Source organism: Lissotriton vulgaris, chromosome 8 (genome assembly GCF_964263255.1).
Source record: "Lissotriton vulgaris chromosome 8, aLisVul1.2, whole genome shotgun sequence".
NCBI lineage: Eukaryota > Metazoa > Chordata > Amphibia > Caudata > Salamandridae > Lissotriton > Lissotriton vulgaris.
The window spans coordinates 1,116,584,708-1,116,607,449 of record NC_141696.1 but is presented as its reverse complement, the minus strand read 5'-3'; the positions used below and the strand labels follow the sequence as shown (position 1 = coordinate 1,116,607,449).

At 44.6% G+C, this 22,742-nt stretch overlaps 1 protein-coding gene across 5 annotated transcripts in view; it reads left to right on the top strand.

Moving 5' to 3' along the window:
• MTRF1 (mitochondrial translation release factor 1) overlaps window positions 1-22,742 on the top strand; it is a 143,681-nt gene that overhangs the window by 11,933 nt on the left and 109,006 nt on the right. Inside the window, exon 1 of one of the 5 annotated variants that reach the window (XM_086934941.1) lies at window positions 1,439-1,545. The exons of the other annotated variants lie outside the window; for them this stretch is intronic. The gene's annotated coding sequence lies outside the window, so the exon portion shown is untranslated. Of the gene's footprint in view, window positions 1-1,438; window positions 1,546-22,742 lie in introns of those variants that run through there. 5 annotated transcript variants of the gene reach the window in all.

Below are 22,742 nucleotides of genomic sequence, written 5' to 3'. Positions count from 1 at the left end.
TCTCCTACAACCTAGCCAGGATTTGGAATTCCCTCCCCCTCCCTATCAGATCAGAACCCAACCTTTTCACCTTCTGTAAACTTCTTAAAACCTGGCTTTTCAGCAAAACTTCGGTTTAAACCTTCATTCAGCTTCACTTATTCCAGCCTCTCCGGCTCAACTCAATCTCTTCACAGTGCTGGGACGCCCTGGGTAACCAACGCGCTATACAAATCCTCATTCCATTCCATTCCATTCCAACGGACGGTGCTCAGGGTATGGTTGGTGCGTCGCGGGGGCTAGTGGGGCGCATAAAAAGAGAAATGTAGGAACGAGGTCTCACCCCCCACTACAAGTCCACTGCCTGATTCACCAGCAAGCACTGTGCTGCAAAGTTCTGAAGTGGGAATCTGTCATGAAGGTGGTTGTGTCTTGCATAAACTTTTTTTAGAGCAAACGGACTAAAACACAGGCAGTTCCAAGCTTTTCTATCCGAGCTGGAGTCTGCCCATGGAGACGCGCTTTACCACGCTGAAGTCAGATGGTTAAGCCGGTGTGGAGTTTTGAACCACTTCTACAAGCTGCTACCCGAAATCAATGCCTTTCTCCTGACAAAGGGAAAAACTGTCCCAGAACTGATCGACACAGAATGGAAATGGGACTATGCCTTTTTAACAGATGTGACAGAAATTTTAAACAGCCGAAATTTACAGCTCAAAGGCAAGGGAAAATTAATCAGAGACATGTATTCCCACGTCAAAGCATTTGAGGTTAAACTGGCGCTGCTTGTTGGACAAGTGCAAAAACAAGACTTCACCCATCTCCCTGCTACTCTGAGCCTCTCAGCTGAGGAGCCAGCGGTCCCGTTTCCAACCAAGAAGTGCAAGGATGCTGTTGTAAATAATACAAGATCCAATGAAGGTAGAAGAGAAGTCATCTTCTTCCATTTATTGCAGTACAGGTAAAAGAACATTTATTCCACCAGCTGACCAGGCTCCAACTGATCAGCCTAGAACATTAACTAAATGAGAACATTACATACAGAACACATTGAGATTCTATGAATGAGTCACACAAGAAGGACTGTAACAGACTACTAAAGGATAGTAGATGATGAAATGCTATTTACAACAGATGCACTGGAAACGCTGAGAGCGGAGTTCAGTATGCGATTCCGTGAGCTTCATGCCCTCCTTAAAGAAATTCGCATATTCCAGAACTCTTTTGCTGCTGACATTAATGACACCCTGCCTTCTCTTCAATTTGAACTGGTTGAGTTGCAGACCTGTGATGTGCTGAAAGATGCATTCAAGCCCAACTGTCTCATAGAGTACTATGCTTCCCTCCCAAACGAGACCTACCCCAACATCAGAAAGCACGCTATGAAGTCCACAGTTTTTGGGAGCACATATATCTGTGAGCAAACTTTTTCAAGCATGAAGCTGATAAAAAATCTGACAAGATCAAGACTCTCAGATCAGTCTCTGAGACTGGTTGTAACTGGAATGGAACCTGACATCAATCTCCTCACCAGTCAGAAGCAAGCCCACAGCTTACACTGATATGGTAAGCCTGCTTATTTCAGTAACTATGAATATGAAAAAATGTCAGTATAGTAATGCTCTTTTTATAGGCAGCATGTGTCTTGAACAGTGATGTCACATACAAAAAGAGACTGCAGCATATCATCTGCTGATGGGCTGCTTGAGTTTTTTTATCTGTCATTCCTGAAGGGCCTGCATGCTTCCAGGACCACCCTAAAGTCAGCCTGTTCATTTCAATTATTCTGTATTAATGTTATTTTACTGTGTGGCAAAAAAATTATCATCAGCTTGTGTTTTTCATTTTCAAATCTAATCTATAAAACAAAATGAGTATCAGTGGTACTTCAAATAAACACGAGAAGACTTTCTATTACTTTTTTTTGCTAAACCAACAGGTGGCGCCAAGGCCCAGCGAAGGGCAGCTGCAAAACAATGTCATTATAATCTCCACAATAATACTGGTTGTCACATTGGTCCATATCATTTCCTGCTATAAGACTGACACCGGCCCCCCATCGCAGAAAGGAAAGTTGATGTAGTCCCTGCCGAAAAAAGTTTGGGGACCACTGTTTTAAGGGTTTTCACCAGATCTTCTCCAATTGTTTCCCATATTGGGAAAGATTGTAAATGTATTCCTGGCAAAAAGTTGAAAATGTACTACTCTTGCAATGGCAGAAGTAAAACTTCTTCCAGGGTTGGTAAAAAAGTGGTTGGAGAGAAAGTCAACTTGTAAATGCTGAACAGATGTTCTCATAAGCAAATCTATACTTCCATTTTTGCTCATGCTAAGGAAATTCTACATACATCTATCTATCCATCAACTGGGGTTGGCTCTTTCACAAGGAGCATATCGGTACAGAAAGTACCTTTATTCAGTGCCAGGGACTACTGTGGCATTGTTAGCTTTTTAAGACCAAAAAATATTATTGCTTTTTGCCAATGTTTGTTATGATGGTGAGGGCCTGGTGGCTCCCACATCATTATACAAAAACGATATCAGTACAAGACCAAAAGGCTGACCACCAATACCAAACCTCTTGGCTTTGTCAATGCTTGTTTATTTTCGTGTTTCCCATTATCTTGCTGAAACTGGTTGCACTGATTTTCCATTATGATTATTCTTTAGAAATACTTACGTGCATCAACACATTTTACTAAATGAGGCTTCAAAGAAATGTTACGTACAATTTCACAGTAGTTTAGCAAAACCCTTTTTTTCCTGGTTGCATTTTTTTGTAAACATTTTATTTGGAAAGCAAAGGATCATCAATCTTACTTTCAAGCTTCAGCAGATATTTGCATCCAATTAGAGCGCATTTTGCGAGAATTGTATGAGGCCTCATATTGTTAAACGTTGGAAACCCATGTCCACATGTTTGCACTGGAACCACTGTCAGAAGTGAAGTCCAAGCTTAGAATATTTCCTTACAGTGCTCACCCTAATAAGAAAAGTTTTGTATTAATCAACCATAAATACAAGTTCGAACAGCTTCAACATATGGACACAAATATTACTTTAACTGCGGACAATGCCCTTGCCTAATACATAATATGTATGGTACTGTAAACTGACAGTCAATTGGTTTGCGCTGCGGGGGGTTTGGGCCTACTGGTTTCAAGGACAAAATAAAACTAGAACCTTTTTGTCCTTGACCCCAAACAATATGTCCTGGGAGTCGGGCTATAGGAATTCCACACCCCTGTTTAAGATCTTGTTCTCACTTCTCCCTTAGCTCATCTACAGGGCCTTGGCTATTAATGATCGTACAGTATATTTGCGAAACTGCATGTTTGCAAATTGGGGCAGCCAGCAATCTGGATTTCAGCTGGGACTCATCCGGAATATCACAAAGTATTTTTTTCTATTTGAATAAAACATTTTTAATGTGAAAATCATTTAAACCTCTGGGTTTTCGGCAGGTTAAAATGGAACTGGAGTTCCTCGGAGGCTATCATAACCCCCGTGTCCCAGACATCCCCCAATTTGGATATTCACTGGAGATCTCAGTTTTTCTAAGTTTCCAATTTAACAACCAGCAGTCTGGTGTTCCATAAAGGCGTCTCCATTGTGAGCTTTGCTGTACATGCAGTGGCTTTAGTCACCATCTACCACGCTCTGACTACTACCAAAGTGTGAGTTTGCCTAGGTATGTGAGTCTTCCTACCAAAAAATACTACTGGTTACCCCCTTGACTGCATATGTCTTCTATCTGTCCAGCCTGCCGGTACCTGTTGTGAACTAAAGGACCAGTCCTTTACCACCATAGGTTGAGAAGCTTAATAGTATTTTTACAAATCTGGGATGGCAATGGCCCCATCAAAAGGACTCTTGCAAAGTGTCAGTAGCGCAATTCTAGGTATTTCCCCAACCCACAACAAGGCCCTTCGCATGCCATCCACTTTTTTTGAAAAAGTATTAGGATCCAGTCGGATAGAGATCGGGATCCTTCTTCAGTGCACCCCATTCACTTTAAACTCTTTGAGTATTGATAGTAGAGATCAGCATTGGAATTTGTCACAATCCTTTCTAATATATATTCTCAGGTATTTAAATCCTGCAAGTGTGTATGCCAATGGACTACCCCGTGTGACCTGAGGCATCCAATCTGTCAGGGGAAACATAATTGATTAATGTCAGTTGTTTGACACTCCTGCATATTCCCGAATTAAACATGTCCAAGATTCTAGGCACCAAGTATTTAGAGTCCACTGACTACAAAATGAGATAATCTGCGTACAAGGAAATTAAATCCTCCCTTCCTTAATCCCATTTCAGTCCACTAATCTGTGCATCACTCCACACTCATTTCGCCACCAGCTCCAATGCAAATGAAAACAGGGTGGGGAGTGGCCTTCCCTTTTTTTTCCTCTACCCAATAGGAAGGAATGCAAAACTGGATGGTTCACCCATACCCTGGGTATCACATCCTTATACAATGGACAGACCCATGCCCTACACTCTAGGCCAAAGTCTGTTATTTTAGGGACGGATTGTAAATTGAGCAACTATCGCATTAAATGCCTATTCAGCACCCAAAGCTAACAGAACAGCTGCCTCTTGGGTAATATGTACTTTTGCAAGGCATCTATAAAATTATCTAAGAGCGTGTCGTGTCATGCCAGACCTACCTATAAGGCATGAAACCGATTGGTTCAGGTGTATTTGTTTAGCAATTACTGTATACTGTCAGTTGACCTGCACCCTGGCGAACAATTTGATCTCAGTTTTCAATAAGGAGATGGGCCTGTTCGAGCCACTCTCCTCCTCTTGCTTAACGAGTTGGTATATCAAGACTATATGCACACTCTATAAATGTAGAGGAATTCTTCATTCTTGTTTTACTCCAGAAAATAGGCATCTAATAGGCTAATCTGAACCCCAGGCTTTTAAAGAACTATGGCAGCAGACCATTTGGTCCTGAGTTCTTTATCCCCTTCAGTTGTTTAATCTCCCACCCAATTTCTACCACGCTAATCTCTTCTAGCAATGCCCTATTCTCCAGCATTGGTAAAGGATTCAATATATAAGCCGTAATCTCCTCCAATTCTCTCGATGAGGATGTGTCAAGTTGTTTAATGCAGTGGGGCCAGAGCCCTCCTAACCATATTTGGCAAACCCCCCTCATGCCTAAGTCTGTTCCCCTGACCTCTGTAACAACTTTCTCATCTTCCCCCACCCTACATCGTTCAGAGATGGGCCTTGAACAACCCACCTCCCCAGTGCCTGAGATGCCTTTTGGTCACCACATTCCTAACATCAAACTATATTAGTAGCTACTGTTCTCTATTTTCTCCCTGTTGAGAAGGTGGGGGGGCTGTCATAGAGTCCAATCATTGGAGCTCCCACGGCCACACACTTCAATCTCTTAATGCAGCAGTGAATTCAAGGATCAATCATACATTACTGCTGTTGAACGATTCAGTCAGATATAGGTTGATCATCCATAGCAATCAGCTCCCTTCCCCTCTCCCCTGTCATTCCGCATTGATGTTCTTACTGCATTCAGGTTCCAGTCTTATGAAGGATTCTTCCAATTTGGTTTGATAGTGTCTCTGATCAGGTTCTCTACGAATTGTTCTGTTGATTTGCCTGCTGCTTTCTCAGGTACTCCACCAAGCACCCTAGCACAGATTATTATGCCACAACCTGCTCTCTGCATCTTCAACTCTGGCATGCAAGTGCTGGGTGGTTGCTTTAAAGAGTAAGATTTCATGGGGATACCATTCCGATTTCCCCCGTTATGGAGCTGGCGGCCCATTGAGGTGTGGGGACTGGATACTCCCCCAGTAAAAGTGAATGGTTGGTCGGTTGGCAGGCTGACGAATGCTGCCCCCCCACCAGAGCCCCCAGGCTGGACTCTCCCAAGCATCACCTATGTATATTGGGGAATATTGCTTCAAAGTTGGCATGTTGTCATATCGAATAGTTTTTTTTCTTGTCTATTCATGTTAAAATGGTAATAAACACAATTTCAAACCAAAAAAAGAAAGATGTCACACTTCATGAACCTTGTACCTGCAGATTGTCTTCCACTGTAAGATGTATGTGGAAATCTGTACGCAGAAAGTTGATGTCTTCTTTCACTGTGTCAATTTTCTATTCAAGGGCATTTCTAGAGTCTTTGAACTGCTAGTAGGGCCTCTCCTAGGGACAGTTTAGAGTTATAGCGTTCTGCTCAGCCTCTCACACCTATCATGGCTGGTGGCAAAAATATCCTCCTTTTGGCTGACACCCCAAAAGGAGCATTTTTCAAACCTGTTTGATTATGTTGACCTTTCCCCATACCATCATTATCACTGCCCAATGAGGCTGTACACTAGTCCTGGTGACTATACACTTGGTACATACTACCCAGTTTAGTTCTCTCATGTGCACTCCCAGTGCCCCTTGCTCTGCTCCATCTCAGCTGGGAAGTTCCTTTTCAGTGAACCACACTCCTGTGCATCCCCCAACCAGGGCTTTCAATTATCACCGCAACCTGCAGTGCCCTCCGAAAGTCTTTCTGCAGTACCCCTATCCCTTCACCGCATATATGTTTTCACTCAGCACTGGGGTATTAGGAAGCCCTTCACCGCAAAGGCCTTAACTCATGGGGCCACTGCCTTCAAGTCAAACCAACTCCTCTTTCTCAATTTATCTGCATTGGACTCACCTGGGAGTCCTCATCGCAAGGTTGCCCCATGTCTCCCTCACCTCACAAGCATCTCTGCCAGCGTATGGAAGGTCTGCATGCTCTTTGAGTGGGCTGCACCAGCCACTTCTCGCAGGCTGGGGATCCAACTCCCTTTAATCCTCATCAGCTCAATTTTTCCACAGCCACTAGCACATCATAATCCCACGACACCAATTGATGCCCAGGCCGATGGATCCCCTCCATTTTTGCCGATGGCAGTAGCTGGGTTGGAATCTGCTGAGCCCGTTTGCATCAAGGTTCCCTCTCATAGCTGTGTCTTCTTGGCCAGTCACTACCACCACCCGCCAGGCCCTTCAGCAATGCCGCCAATAGCCTCACCACAGTGCTGCAGGAGACAAGCCCACTCCCTCTGATCTTCACCTTCCTCAGGAGTCATGCCGGGGAACAGCCCTCAACTACTCTGCTTTCAGTGGGCAACAGATACAGCCCTCTAATCAAAATATATTGCTGGAGTACAGTAGCTGTAACAGGAACTCAGCATTAACACACCATATTCTCCTGCCCAACTGTTAACTTTCTATTTGAGGGTTTTGCAACATAAAACATATTTTGCCTCACTTGCAATAACATCAAGGGGCAAGAAACACAGCGACCAGAACACTCTTGTCGCCCCGCCCTTCAACTGCATACACCCACTATTCTGGATGGGGGCTAAACAGCGGAGCAGAGACCGGGACAGACCACGCCTGAAAACCAAGTGGAAGGCTGCACACACTGAACGGTGTGGGTATAGAAGGGCGAGGCAGGTCAGGAGAACTTTGGTAACACAAAGCGCAGCAATCAGCAGTGAGTGTCCCTGGGGTGTACAGACTTAGCGTTGGAATACACTGTGGCCACTCCAGAGACTTGGAGACCCACTAGGCCACTGAGGACAACCCCACAGTGGCGGCAGATGCCCAGAACCACCTGACAGAGACAAGCAGAGACACCCATATGTAATCGGACCAGAAGCCAGCAACCCAATGGACAGCATCGCAGTGTAGCACAAGGCAGACACTAGATTGGAAAAACACAGAGAGGGATAGAACAAAGGCTAACGCTTAACCCAGCGCAAACCACACACAGAAGAAGACCACCCCCCAGGAGAAACCCACATGCCCACAGTGCAGAAATTAGCCATGGGACACCTAAGGTACAACACACAGCACTCTACTGCACAACCAGAAGCACAAGGAGGACAGCCCTTAGGAGAAGAAGCAGCATGCGATGCTCCAAATCCAATGCTATCATCCAAGCTCGACATAGTATTGGTGGCAGTCAAAAAAGAGGTGCCACCTTATATCAAACTCAAACATCGCTCGAAGTAAAAATCGACAAAGTAGAGTCAGACTTCACCTTATTCAGGGCAGACCACTGCAAACTGTCGGACAAAGTGCAAATACATGATCAGGCCCTGGCAGAACTGAAACCCAGCACCCACAGCCAAGCAAAAGCCTTGCAAGATATCATAGACCATGTCAATATACTGGAGGATCGCTTGGAGGACGAGGAAGGCTCCTCGCATAGCAATAATATATGTGTGTTTGGCCTTCCGTAAGAAGAAGAAGGGCACAATATGACTGCATATATATAAAACTGGCTGTGTGAGCTTCGCGGCAATTTGTAGTGGAGAGGGCACACAGACTACCGGCACGTCGACCACCACCAGGATCCAAGCCACGGCCGCTGCTATTTAAACTATAAAATTACAGATTCAGAGATACAGTGCTCCGAGAGTAGCGCAAACTCACTGAAATCAAATTACAAACCAACAGGTCATGTACAAAGGCGCAGAGGATCGTTTACAGACATCGAGAGACAACTTCAAGCACTGGACATCCGCTACTCCTTGATGTTCCCAGCCAGACTGTGAATAGCTACGAAAGGCCAAACCAAATTTTTCGACACACCATCTGAAGTATGGTCGCCGACAGGGCAGAGTGGGGACACCCATTTTGCCAAAACCACCAATGGTCATCCCAGACAAGGAACAAAGGATGATGGAGCGACAGAAGGCCCTCCAAGTGGCCACAAACCCATCGTCACTGCCTCACAGCCCTTCTACCTGGACGCACACTCAGCCCATTCCTGGAGTTTCACTGACTCATCACCGGTCTGTTCCGAAGGCCGAGACTCCTTCCAGTTGCCCGATATCACGACGCAGATATCGGAGAATATAATATAGGCAATGGACAATTGCACAGTACAATGTATCCTTTCAAAGCTGGTACATACAGTACACACGCTTTTTATCAAAGCATAAATTTGAAGGGACGTACACAGGCACCCCACGCGCTGACTAATTGAGATTATATCACAGCGCTCCCCCGCCGCAACTCGCTCTACCCAATAGGACAGCCGCACTACTAGCGCATATCAAAGAAGGGCAGGAACTTGTTAACTGTCCTCTCTTAGAGTGAGGCACACCCCAACCAGACCCCCAGGATATTGCGGCATAGATTTGCAAATTTTGCGGCACAAAAATGGAAATTTAGCGGCATTATTGCAGCACTTTACTTTACTCATAATCAATCCTTTTCAGCCATGAATCAATGGCTCTGTTTTAGCAGAGTATTCCACTTTGAAATTGGCATGTTTAAAGTGTCTGAGAGTGTTTATTTGACATATTCTCCTTTTTGATAACATTTTTAAGCATAGGTTTAAGCCAAGCACAATAGAACAGGGTTGCTGGTCACCTTGCTGCATCTGTGGGACTGAGTCCTGACCCAAAGAGCTGTCGTCAATCTCGATGTGTTTGACCAATATTTCTATAAGTCCCAATGATGAGCTCAAAGTATGTTCGCCCCATTCCTGCAGCAAGTCATTAGTTGCGTCTTGCTGACTGGGCATTAACATAATTCTTAGGCCTCTGGGGACCCGCTGTACTTCCAAGTATTTGCGTAAAGTTATTAGCTCCCAAGATTTGTTTATCATTTTTTTACTTAACTTTTCCCATGAACTTAATTTGCTCTTAATGTCAGTTTTACCAGATGTGTTCTGTTTATCTGGTTCCTTTTCAATGTTCCCTTTATCAAAGTCAAAGAGGCTTTATTTCGATATACAAAATATCTTAAAAAGCATACCGCATAAAAACATTGTTAAAAAACATTTTAAAAAAGCCATCCCGCACATATGAAGAGTTAAGAAACCCACAGTATGCATAAATAGTACAATCCTAACTGCGGTACAGTGGAGTAATAAATTAACTAAGACGGTCTTTATATACAGACCTTAATTAAACAATTTGGCAAAGCCAGTTTGACCTTATGCGCCAAGCCCAGCCTAAAAACTTGGCTATGGCACATACATATATCGAACGAGTGTCCGTCTGTAGAATTCTTAGGGCAACACAACACTGCCTAGTGCCCAAAACCAGGCACACAGGTTTAATCCAGCATCCACGAGGTGTCTTGTAGGCAGGACATTCGAAGAGCAGGTGAGGAATGGATTCAGGCCTGGTAGGACAAAAGGGACAAGAGGAAACAGTTTGGTGTGGTGGTTTCCACCGGGAAGTCAACTCCCTTACCGGGAGCATGCCAGTTCTAAATTTAAAAAAGAGGGCTCTGTCCCAAGGGGTTGAGATAATGTCCAGGTAGATCTCGCGCAGTGGGACATCTTTAATCAACAGAAAAGACCTGGATGATCTACACAAGTTGGTGTTGGTGTTCCTTTTGGCTGAAATCCAGGACCAATAAAGTTTTTTGAGTGCTATCTTGGGAGGGGCAGTCCGCTGGTGCCAGGCCTCTCCCAGCCCTAAGTTCAACAATAGAGCTTTAATGTCTCTAAGCCACTTCACTTTCACCCAACTGGGGGAATCCAGGATTTCTCGCAAGCCCTCCACATAGCTACTAAGTTCCTTCACCCTCCAAATGCGGGCCCATAGGAGGAGGGGGCGGAGCCTCGCGTGATCTTCTATAGAGTGACAACCCATATCCAATTGGAGGGGAATGATGGGAAAGGAAGCTTGGAGACACATGATGTTTTTGAGAAAAGTGTTTTCAGAGATGATCAACTGACTCATATTCGATGCACCCCAGAGTTCCGCACCATAAAGCGCAGCGCTGACGCCTCTGGCATTGTAGATCTCAAGCACCGTCGCTATTGGCTTCATTGACGAGGCTCTCTGCTCCTTCAACAAAGCCCCCGTTACCCTTTTGTGGCTCAGGAGCATTTTATTCAGATGACTGTCCCAGCTCATTGTGTCCACAAGTCGAATACTCAAGTAGTCAAACTCCCTCGTTCTCTCTAAGGGGACAGTGCCCAGCAAGGGAGGTGGACCAAGTTTTTTTGGGGGGTTCAAGATGAGGTATTTAGTTTTATCTGTGTTGATCTTGAGACCCCTGGATGCACAGAATTGCTCAAAGCTAGTTAACAGGCGCTGGAGACCCACAGGAGATTTCAAGAGTAACAGGGTATCGTCCGCAAATAGGAGTGTAGGTACTAGCCGTCCAGCCAAACGGGAAGCGTCAGCCGGGGATGACAAGAGGTGATCGACTACCCCGTTTACATAGAGTGAGAAAAGGGTGGGGCTAGTACACACCCTTGGCGGACTCCTCTGTTAACCTCGATGCGACCTGTCTTTTGCCCCTGGGTCCCCCAGCGCACTTGCGCATAGTTGGATTCGTGGAGCCTCATAATCAGGGACAACAGATATTCGGGCTTTCCCAATTCTAATAAAACCCTCCACAGTTGATTCCGGGGCACAAGATCAAAAGCAGTTCGGAGATCAATGAATGCTAGATACAAGCTGCCTTTCCCCAAAAGTACAACTTTCCAGTATATCATGAGTAGTCGCAATGACTGCTCGATTGTTCCAGTTCTTGCCCTAAACCCGTCTTGAAAGTCAGATAAAATATTGTTATCTTCAACCCAGTCTAAGACCCGACCCAGTACAACTTTACCAGCCACTTTTTGGGAAGAGTCAATTAGACTAATAGGCCGGTAGTTGGCTGGGTCATCCCGGCTACCTTTTTTATAGATCGGAACAACCTCGGCGCCCATCCAGGAATCCGGTAGGGCGGCGCCCTCAGCGGATGCATTGAGCAGGGAGGCAATCATAGTTCCCCACTCCTTGGGATTCATGCGGAGCAGGTCCCCCGGCAAACCGTCAGGTCCAGCAGCTTTTCGTGGCACAAGACTATTCACTGCATTCTCAACTTCTTTTGGGGTGAAGATAGTGCCCACACCAAGTAAAGGGCCAAAGTGGATTTGCGAGAGGGCGAAATCCCCCTCCTCCTCCACTGCTACATTGTACAAATTAGAGAAATGATTGTGCCAGGCTGCCTCAGGAATGTTACAAGTAAAGAGGGTGTCAATGGGTCTATGTTTCTCCCTAATGAGATTCCAGAAACCTCTGGAATTCCTATCCCCACTGGCTACTTTTAACTCATTCCAAAAGATGTCCTCCCAGTCCTTTTTTGCAGAAATTAGAGCAGCCTTATAGAGTTTGCGCTTGGATGAGACCTCGTCCCCGCGTTTGACTGCCATAATGACTGCTCTCTTAGCTGTCCGGCATGCAGGAGAATACCAGCCCAATTTCTTTTTTGCGCGAGCTTGCCCATGCGCCCTTCTCTGGTTGCTCGTTACAGTGAACATGTCCCCTATGGACCTTAAGGTCTCACAAAATAGGGATGAAATATCCCCTGGACACAGTTTCCCATGTTCTAACTTCAACATAGCATTGGCCATAATCCCCCCAATGCTGCTAACTTTTTCGGGGTCGATAACCACCTTATCCCATTTTAAGCATCTAAGGCAGTTTGCTGGTAACACTTCCCCGGTTTCCCTTAAGGTGACCGTTGATGGTGCAGCTACAGTGGGTCCATTAGACCTCCACAAGGGGGTCAGGGATAGGGAGAGGGGGTTGTGGTCGCTGTCGGTAGATGCAACAACCATCATGTAAACTAGATGGGCCCAAAGGCTAAAATTAAGAAATATATAATCAATTCTAGAGGTATGTCCCGCCCTATTGTAGGTGTGGGCCCCATTTATATCCGATGTGGTTCTTCCATTCGTCGCCCTTAACCCAAATTCCAGCATTATTGCGTTCAATTGCACAACCCTCTGTGACCATCTTTTCACCGGAGGCAAGTTAAGAGAGGGTATGCCTCTCCTTGAGTCCTCTTCGTTTAGGTCCAGAATATCATCGGCCGATAGTGGCTCGAAGGTACAGTTGAAATCACCCATCAAAAGGATGAGTGAGTTAACTGGACACTCTCTCAATTCTGCCTCTAATTCCGACAAGGTCGGAGAAGTCGAGCTCCCAGTGACCCCTCTGGTGTAGATGTTAAAAATTTCCAGTGAGGAGCCTCTCACGGGGCTCCTCACGGAAAGCCTCTGCAAATCCGGTGTTTTGAGGATATGCTGCTTCACCCGAAGACCAAGGGAGACATCAACCCACACGAGCAACCCACCCGAGGGCCTGCCTTTACCTGCTGCAGGAGGACAAGCAGGAACAAAAAAAGAGGTGAAACCTACTCTATGGCGTGGCTCCAGGCACCAAGTTTCTTGGAAGGCACAAATTCCGTATGGCTCAATGAAAGAATTCCAGTCAGGCAAATCTAAGTTGCGACTAAGCCCGCAACATTCCAACTGACTACTTTCAGAGTAGGATAGAGAGTATCCTGAGCAACCAAGGTATTCAATGCAGGCAATCCAGAACGACGGGCACCAGGTACAAGACCCGGAATATCGTTGGATGGCCCCAAGTCTCTCTCGGGGGTCTGCACGCAGCTCAGCCCATCTGGATCAGAAAAATTTAGCAAGGGAACAGTATTAGGGGTAGACGGGATTGGAAGACTAGGAGGGGGAAGATCGCACAGTTCCCCAGAACACCCATCCAATGTGAGCCTACTGCTGGATAAAGGGGTTGCTAACAGTGAATCCTGCCCACTAAGTCAACAACCCCAACCGTGGGAGCCTTGTACTTGGGAGAAATTATGAGCCATGGCACTTGCATCAAGAGTTTCATGGCGAGGGTACCAAGCAACACTGCCCTCACCATAGAACGACTGGTTTGGCCAGGAAGATGGCAAAGGGCGATAGAAGTATCCCAAGTCCCTAGTCTGAATGCCTTGCGGGTCACTATTAGAAGTTTGGCTATAAATAATGCCTGCTGCTCTTGGGTCATTAAAGTTAACCAGTACACAATCTCCTCTAAGATTTTTGTGTCTGTTACTAACCCACCCTACTCGTCTGACATGAGTAATCCTCCCATCTATATAGCCTGGTAGAGGCCTATTTTCCCTAAGCCAGAAGATGGTTTTTTTTTGAGGTCGGGGAAGAACTCATGTGTCCCTGGCTTAAGGACAGGAACCCCGGTTAGGATCACAATGAATGGCTGGCACCCAGGCGGAAGACTGGCGTGAGGGGCCTGCTTGTCTTTTCTTGCTCGTGCTTGTGCTAAAGGGGGTGGGGCAGGTACCTGCTTAGTGGAAGACGATATACTAGCTACTCTAGGACTGGCTACAAGGGCCCTACTATCAGTGAGAATACTACTGGGGGTTCCTGGAGTGCTGGGTTTAGAGGGATTTTTGGCTTTTGGGGCCTGTTGGGAGGGTCTAGTAGGGGAGCTCTTAGCATTTGGCTGTGAATGAATTGTTGCAGCTGTAACAATACGTTCCTGCACACCTGCCAAGATAGCAGAAGGTGGTCCAGGGAGTTGCCCTTGGTGGCCTGAGTTAGCAGCTGGGGATGAAGTGGAAGGGGTGGACCCCTGAGGAGGAGCACTAGATTCTTTCCCAGACTTATCCTCATCTCGAAGTTTTGAGTGCAGTTTTATCAGTGATTTGACAGAGAAGAAGTTATCCAACATGTTTTGTTCTAATCAATCAACCCGTTTTGATAACCCCTCGAGTTTGTCAATTATTGGCAAGACCATTGACTTCATTAAGCACTCAATGTTAAGAAGTAAGGAGGGATCACCCGGAGCAGATTCCTGGGCTGGCTTGTGGGTAGTTCCAAACTCAAAGGGCTGTTGGGTACTGATCAGCCCTTTATTTGCAACACTCATTAAATGGTCTTTCCGCTGACAAGTACCAATCTTAGTAAGGCCCCCCTTAGATGCATTTTTTTCTTCTAACCTTATTATATGGTTTTGATACCATTCCCCTGCGCGGGCTGATTGGCCGCTTCCTTTTGCGTGGAATGGCAAGCGGCGCGTTCCCAGAATGGGCATCACCCATGGCTGAGGGAACAGGCCCTGTTCCATCCAGCGCAATTTCCTCTGGCGTCGGTGAAGCATCTATAGAGACAATGGAGGAAGGGACAATATGCACAGCACTAGATGCCAGAGGGTCAGGAGTGGGAGGTGTGGCCCTACTGTGTGAGATCGTGGACAGCCTATCAAGACTCGCCCTAATCCTGATAACACGTTCATCTATATCAGGAGATGGGGCCACAGTCAGTAGGGAACTTGGGGCGTGGCTTGGGGAAGGAACCAGGGCCAAGCTTCCCATGGATGAGCGCTTATCTGCAAGATGGGATGATTCCCTCGAAAGTCTGCGTTCAGTCAAGGCGATCTCCTTTTCCACGATGGAGAAGGCCCGAGTAATGAATTGGTCCATGGTGCCGGACACTTGGTCCCCTCCACCTTTGCGGGATTTATTAGAACGCGTACCTGTAGCCATTTTGAACTTTTTATCCTCCAGCCAAGAGGGGTGGCCCGGCCTGGCCTCTTCTGGCCCCTGATGGCCACAGATGGCCCCGCCCTTGTCCCGGGCTTTTCCCGGCGCGCGACCGCGCTGCGGGAGTGTGACCCAGATTTATAAAATATGTGGCAGCTGGGGGTGGGGCTAACAGGGGGCGCCGAGCAGGTGATCCGGGTCACGCAGGGACTCCTGGTAGAGCGAGTCCCTGCAGCGCAACACCCCTGTAGCAGCTGGGCTTCCCCGCCAGGATCACAGGCTTCTTCTTTAGGCGGCTCCCAGAGTCAAATGCCACGAAGCGGCAACCGCGAAGCGGCACCCGCGAAGCGGGTGCGGCGAGGAGCGGCAGCAGCAGCAAAGCCTGTCACAAGGCTGAACAGGGATGGTCCCAATGTCCGAGAGCTTCTTGTAGCTCCGTTTGGTTCAACAATCCCAAGGAATCACCTGGAGAAAGCACTTTTGAGTTGCTTGCCGGCTGGGGGCCGGGCTAACAGGGGGCGCCGAGCAGGTGATCCGGGTCACGCAGGGACTCCTGGTAGAGCGAGTCCCTGCAGCGCAACACCCCTGTAGCAGCTGGGCTTCCCCGCCGGGATCACAGGCTTCTAATTTAGGCGGCTCCCAGAGTCAAATGCCGCGAAGCGGCACCCGCGAAGCGGGTGCGGCGAGGAGCGGCAGCAGCAGCAAAGCCTGTCACAAGGCTGAACAGGGTTGGTCCCAATGTCCGAGAGCTTCCTGTAGCTCAGTTTGGTTCAGCAATCCCAAGGAATCACCTGGAGAAAGCACTTTTGAGTTGCTTGCCGGCTGGGGGCGGGGCTAACAGGGGGCGCCGAGCAGGTGATCCGGGTCACACAGGGACTCCTGGTAGAGCGAGTCCCTGCAACGCAACACCCCTGTAGCAGCTAGGCTTCCCCGCCGGGATCACAGGCTTCTTCTTTAGGCGGCTCCCAGAGTCAAATGCCGCGAAGCGGGTGCGGCGAGGAGCGGCAGCAGCAGCAAAGCCTGTCACAAGGCTGAACAGGCTGGTCCCAATGTCCGAGAGCTTCCTGTAGCTACGTTTGGTTCAACAATCCCCTTTATCAAACATTGTCATCATTTGTTCCTTACGTTTGGCTTCCCTTTTCTCCATTTTACAAGACCTCCCGCTTTTCCAGCCGAGTAGCTGCAAATGCGCCGATTTTTTTCTTGTTTGCCAGTTTCCCAACACACTGCCGCTGCAGGGGCTCCACGCGCTTACCTCGGAAATCTTTCCAGCTTGGCTGGTCAGTTTCCTCTTGTCTTGCTCGGCGATACCAAAAACCGACGGGTGTTTACTCCTCCAGTGGATACATTAAAGTATAGATTTCACATTTGGATCTTACCCTCTATTCCCCATTGTTTGGGATTGGTCATAGATGAATTGAACCAACAATTTTTAATAATTATGATGCCACAAATGTATTTCTCACTGGAGCGATGGAAAACATACAATCGCAATGGGGAATAGAGTGTAAGATAAAAATGTTAAATCTATACTTTAATGTATCCACTGGAGGAGTAAACACCCGTCGGTTTTTGGTATCAAATATGTGCATTGAAATAGAATGTTCATAAATATCGACAAACGCCAAAAAGCAGTTTTCCCTGCTAACAAATATAACAGTGCCACTGTGATATGGAATATCGTAGTTTGGGGCCACTAAAGTTTAAATATACTGCGTGAAAATATTCTATGGGCACCGTGTAAATAATAAGAATGTAAACTGGTTGAAACTCGGAACTACAACTACCAGAAATCACTGGTGTAGTCCGAGTAGATACACAGGAAATGACGTAATTAGCGTTTACTGAAAACTGAAAGTTTAAAAAAGTGAATAATCTTGTGATTTGTTATCCGTGAACAAGGTATTGGGATATACAGTAACGCGTGGGCTAATCTGTGTTGGCTTTAAGAAAAATATCTCAAGAATAAATTAACATCGTGATACAAATCCAGCTGGTGTGCGCCCTAGCAATTCTCAAACTGAGGATTTTATTTATATATATATATATATATATATATATATATATATATATATATATATCGAAAGAGAAGTCCCGAACCGCTGATTTCCAGGCGGCGCCAAGCAGGTAACGACCTCTTCCCCAAGAATGAAAGCGCTCAATAACTGGCCATCCAACACAATGAAGTGCAAGCAGTCAAATTTTATTCAGTGAAGTTACGGGTAGCTGCCCTCCCTGACGCGTTTCGCTCTGACAAGCCGATCTTGATCACATATATACAGTTTCACAAGTTGCCCTTTTGGAGTGCACTCCCAACAAGATTTTCAAAAGCACAGGAACATCCTTCGTGATGCACAAGTAAAATAATGAACGCATGCCTTGCCTGACGCGTTTCAGAGTAAACACCCTTTCTTCAGAGGCCGCATGCCAAACAGTGTTCTTTCCGTTATTACTCCAACCGGCAAATCCGGCATGCTGCCTCTGAAGAAAGGCAAGACGTAAGATACTCAGGAATTGCTATGGTGCCAGAAAATGAAAGGGGAGGAAACCGCTTACAAAAACTGAGACGATTGGAATCTAAGTTGATCATCAGATTTAAAACCAAGGTCCCGACCGGTCTGAACGGGGACGAGGAACTATATGTACATTTATAAAGAGAATATGGCTTATCTAGGATCATAGTTTCGAACTGTTTCGTTATAGTCTATAGTGTTGTAAACAGAACCAGTTATAATCGAAAACAGTTAACCAAAAATGAGAAACGAAAAATAACTGAACAAATTATGTTACAAAGTGGAGTAGAACGTTTTCCGTTTTGACAATGTAGACTTGCACGTAGATCGTAGTACATTTTGGACTGAATTTATAGAGATTAAACTGTCAGATGTATATATAAAAAATAGAATGAAAGATATATGTTTATCGTATAAGCTGCATTAAGTTTAAATCATGAATATCTTTATCGACTTCCCACTCATAAGTATAAGCCATTATCCCTCATGATAAGCACTCAGCTATCATATTATCAAAACAGGATAATCAAATTGCTGTTTCTTGATCAAACAGGGCACTCAGCCCAGGACCACATTTAGTCATAATTGGCTTTTATTTATGCCATTGACATACAAACAACTGGCTTACACCTATGTACGGAATTCGATAATGGCTTTAATAAAGCCAAGTAAGGACTACCTATCCCATAATGCCTCCTAACTGTCTGAATGGGAATGATGGTATAAATAACAGAAACTAAAAACGGACTTGTAACTACCATGATCAGGAACATTTACGGTGAAAGAAGTTTTTCTGAGCTGGAATAAATCGCTTAACCAAATCCGAGAAGAGTGCAGTGTTTTCTTCAATTGCTTGACTATATATATATATATATATCCCACAGCTTCAGGCAAGGCAAGATTTTATTTTTCAACCTTTCACGGACGGCGCGTTTCAAGCATCAAAGTGCTCTTGATCACACACCGAGCACCGCGTCAGCTCTTTTTTTATATGCATTTTTTTATGTGTGCCGCCTCCTTTCGTGAGTCACATGACCATTACCATGAACATAGAAAAAAGACTTTAACTGTTATTTGTCGGAAAGTGCATGACAATTACTATGTTACAATGTGTTTCCTTCAACATTACTTTACATCGTAAAAACAAAAAGACATTTTGCCGGCTGACATTGTGTACTTGGGTGGTAATTAATTATCACTGCTTGAATGCCGATGCCCTTTAATATAACTTATGCTGTGAATGTCTAACTGCAGTAATGTCATTCAGAAATGTATGTACCAGTATCCATCCTTATAAATACCTTGTATAAAAATGATTTACAGTTGAACAATTTTGATTTGTACTTCATCATTATAACTGCCTAAACGCAGGACGATTAGCTGCACTATTTTGTGCAACCAAAAGCTTTCGGAAATAATCTCCCCTATATACATGACAAGATCCTACCGATTTCATTAAATAATCAATGGATACTATTGCATATTCATTTAACATGTATAGTATGTACAATGATTATTTACAACATTCCGTTCATTATTCGTTCTCAAAAATCACCTGAATGATAGGTTGAAATTCATTCCTAACTTGAGCTCACATAAACTCGGCATCACTGCAAGTCAACCACCCATAGCTATGTCTTTGTTATATGCCTTGCTCAATCCTTATTAATCAGTTGCTTAAAATTATACCATGAACTGGTGTGGCATGTGTTTCTAAAATAAGTGCAATAGATTGTGATACCCTCTAACCAATATTTATACGGTTTACTAATAAAATAAATAAATCTTTTTTTCTTCAACTACTCGGACCGTTCTACACTTATCCTCACAAACAAAAGAAAAGGTGTATATACACTTATTTACATGTGTTCATAAAAAAAGATTTTGTAAATATATACATGGTCTGGTATATGTCAGGGGGATTTTCTCAGCTAGATGGATATCAATGTTCATAAATTGATCCTATATCTCATCGTCAAGTTCATACATCAGGTCGAAAAATAGCTCTATAAATTGCTTGTGTGGAGGCCCAGTAACAGTTGTAATTCATAAATAGAAAGCTTCTTAAAGAGTCTATAGAAAATTGTGCTGGTCTTCCGTCGTGTTTAGCCCATTAGGGTATTTACTATCTAATTCAACTATATATTTAGTTTCCCTTCTCCTCAGTATCTTTTCCATGTCCCCTCCTCTTCTGAGGGGGGCCACTGCATCAATTACAAAGTATGTGAGGCACGCAAGGTCATTGTTATGTGTAGATTTAAAATGGCGTGCTACCGGATAGGCGCCGTTGTTATTGACAATTGCCCTGAGGTGCTGTAATATCCTGACGTGCACCTGCAGCTTAGTGCTACCCACATAACGTAAGCCACAGGTGCACGTCAGGACATACACAGCATACTCAGTCTGACAGTTGTAATTTCCTTTTATAGTAGTGTGAACACTGGCGAAAGGGGTATCTAAAATGTGTAGTATTGATACCAAATTTGCACGCACGACATGTGGAACATTTGAAAAATCCATCTTTCATTTTTAGCCAGGTACTGCCACTATCCAACTCAGGACTAACTTTCACTACCCTATTGTGCATGCTGTTAGCTCTCCTATATGTGATGGTGGGGGTATTAGGGAGTCTGTTACTCAGGACTCCATCAGTCATGATGATGGGACAATTCTTTATGATAATGGATTTGATCTTTCTCTCCTGCTTACTGTAAGATCTTATCAGGCGAGGAGCTTCATTACTATCTGTTACTTTAGGGAACCTTGGTGCTATTAGAGATTCCCTAGTTCTTTCCTTGGTTTTAGATAAGTCCCTTGATAATGTTGAGTCACTATATCCTCTAGCTTTTAAGCGCTCCACCATATCCTTGGCTCCTATTTCAAAACTCTCAGGGGTGCTACATATTCTCTTAAGACGCAGGAGCTCCCCAAAGGGGATACTTTCGATCACGTGTTTGGGATGCCCACTACTGGCATGTAAAATACTGTTGCCAGCAGTGGGTTTACGGAAAAGTGATGTTGTAATGGTGTGGTTTTCGACTCTGATCTTTACGTCCAAAAACTCAGCTGTGTTTCTGCTTATGTTTGAAGTGAAGAAGAGTTTGTGTTGGTTCTTAATGAGTAAACTCACAAATTTGAGGGCACTTGATTTATCTCCTTCCCACACACAAAACACGTTGTCAATAAAGCGCATCCAATGCTTTACCCGATTGAAGCCTGGTGTGGCGATGAGATCCCGCTCCTCCCACCAGCCAACGTGTAAACACGCATAGCTGGGAGAGAAGCAGGATCCCATCGCCACACCCCTGACCTGCCTCCAAATGTCTTTACCAAACATAAAAAAATTGTTATGTAGACACCAGCTCACCAATTCGCATAGTGTTTTGTTGTAGCTATAGTATTCACAGGATCTATGACCTAAATAATATTTAATAGCTTCAACTCCTTTGGAATGGTCGATACAAGTATATAATGACTCTATGACCAAAGTCATAATGCACCAATCATCCTGCCACTGAATTAGGTTCAATTTGTTTAAAAAATCCCCAGTGTCTTTGATGTAACTAAGCAAATTTTTCACTAGATCCTGCAAATAAAAATCAATATAGCGGGAAATGTTCTCACTTATACTATTTATTGCCGAAATGATTGGTCTACCGGGTGTTGGAGATTTCATTTTGTGTACTTTTGGTATTAAGTACAAATTTGGCATCACTGGATTTTCAGAATAGAGAAATTTAAACTCAGTAGATGATATCAGGTTTTGTCTCTTATATGATGTCAACAACTTCTTCAAAGCTTTCCTTGCTTTTTTGTAGTCCAGACCATTGGATTTTATATAGCAATTAGTATCACTCAACTGCCTCATGGCTTCAATAACATAATCCTTTTTCTGCCAGAGCACTATATTTCTGCCCTTGTCGGATTTATTTATAACAACCTCTTGGTTCTTGCTTAGTTTCTCCATTAAGTTTGTATATTGCATTTCATTGAAGGTTTGGACGCGTTTTTGACATTTTACTTTCCGATTTAATTTTTTTAAATCTTCCACAACACATTCATGGAATATATCCACCACAACTTTTGGCATAATAGGGACAAACAAGCTTGTTATCTTAAAAGGGCTTTCCCCTGCTCCTTTTTGTGCAATTTCTATACCCTGTAGCTCCTTTTGAGTACTGGGTAGTTCAATTTCATCAGTTTCAGTTACTGAACCGGGCCCTTTCCCCAGATCACAGAGTGTTAGTAACAATTTCACATCCGCAGCCGCGGTTTGTGGAGGTTTATGTTGGGTTTTTCTTTGTGCATTATATATATATATATATATATATATATATATATATATATATATATATATATATATATATATATATATATATATATATATATATATATATATCCTACTGGCGGTCGCCAGTAGGTAGTTATAGTTAGGATCTACTTTCCATAGGAAATCCTCAACATTCTATTGGGAATAACTTTGGCGCCGGTGGACGAATCTTCGCGAATTTCTCAAAGTTCGTGGCCCGCTCCTTCCCTGAAAATGTGGGGGGGATTCGTCAAGCGGGGGCCGAGATAAAAGGGGAGTCCCAAAACGTGTTTTCTCCATGTTAATTTCCATAGGGCGGTCAAACTCACTTTTAGCCCGAACGGCTGAATGGATTTCCACCAAGCTTGGCAAAATTGTAGGGACTGGTACCCCGATGTGCCTTTACTATGTCTCAAGATATATGCTCCAGTGGTTTTTACGAAAATTAACTTTGAAAAAATATATATTGGGCTACATTGGGCTATATATATGTTAGAGCCCAAATGTAGCCCGATGTAGCCCAATGTAGCCCAATGTAGCCCAAAGATGGCCACCAGAGACAAAAAAAAACCAAATGTAGCCCAAATATCAGCCAGATG